The sequence below is a fragment of the Electrona antarctica genome (assembly GCF_951216825.1).
Source record: "Electrona antarctica genome assembly, chromosome: 17".
NCBI lineage: Eukaryota > Metazoa > Chordata > Actinopteri > Myctophiformes > Myctophidae > Electrona > Electrona antarctica.
Genome location: NC_136798.1, coordinates 4,849,317 through 4,850,803, shown reverse-complemented (window position 1 = coordinate 4,850,803; position 1,487 = coordinate 4,849,317).

Sequence of the window (1,487 nt, the reverse complement as noted above, 5' to 3'; positions counted from 1 at the left end):
GTTTTCTGCCTTTGTGGATGTCAATGGATGTTCCTGCTGAACACACGTTGAAAAGAAATTATAGCCTTTACGAGAAATATTTTTAATTTATTGTTTTGTATTGTACTGTACAAGTACAGTACAATACAAAAAAATAAATTAAAAATATTTCTCAATAGGCTATAATTTCTTTTAAGATACTATGCATGTTGAGAGAGAGCGCCAATAAACGAAATGTTTATGACAATGTTGCTTTAAAATAATGTTAATTGCGTTATATTATATACAGTGTTCCTAAAATGGAGAACATACTGCAAAGTGAAAAGTCCTTGAAATGGGAGATTTAATTAAAATTCACCAATTCACCAAAGATTAGCAATGTAAACAGGCTTTTAAACTTGCCATTTTATTCTCTTTCTCCATTTCCTGAATGTTGTGCTGGGAGGGAAGAGTGTATGTTTCATTGTTGTTCTACATTCCAAGCAGAAGGTCACTAGTCTCGGCTGTAAGGCAGAAGGAAGGGGACAACAACAGTTTATTAACCCATTTCGACCCGACGTAGACATTTTAAAAATGTCTTTTCTGAAAAAAACATGTTTCTATGTCAGTTGTTCTCAAACATATTCATGTCAAGGAACCCCAAATATATATGACATTGGCCGCTGACCCCCATCTGAAAATATGTAGTTCCAGGGACCCTCTCAGTAGCAAAGATTTGAGTTAAAAACTCGCTCTGAAAGAACATATATTCAAAGATTTCAGGCACATTTTCACGATTTAAAAAAAAATAGCAGACCTACAAGCTCGTAGCGCGCCACTCGGTGGCGCGCTATGAGCTTGTAGATCTGCTATTTTTCAATAGCTAAAGCATAACATAATGCTAACACCAAAAGGGGTTCCCGCCCAAAATGGGTTAAATGCTCGCAGCAGGGGGTGAGGCCGGCCTGTGCCATCCAAGGCTCATTACTCAATCAATATCCCATTATAAGAGATCAATTTAGAAATGGACACTTCTCCTTAAAAAAAACCCCCAACAACAACAACAATGGCTTCCCCTTTGTGACAGCGTTGTCCTCCAAGGCTTCACGTCATTCATTGTGCAAACTAGAACATATCTTGTGTACACTTGTATTATATGTTTGGTATGTATTCTTCAAATACAATGGAATTCTTGGCGCACATTCATTTCAAGAGAGTGAGATAATCTCAATATCCAAAACTAAAGAGAGGGTGACAGGTGTTTGCACCCTCTTTTCAGTGTTGTCATGCTGACTGGCAAAGGCAGGTATAACCATGATTAACCTTTTCCTATCCTCAATATCATGCTCATGTGAATGGAAGGCCAGATGGATATGGAACTATGGGATCGACACGAATAATGACAATAACTCCCAAAATATATATAGTATACCTTTTCATAAAAAGTAAATAAATCATTATTGCTTTAAATGGGTCCTCTTCTAGAATTTGAATCCTGTTGAGTCAACACACACACACCGTCACAGCCA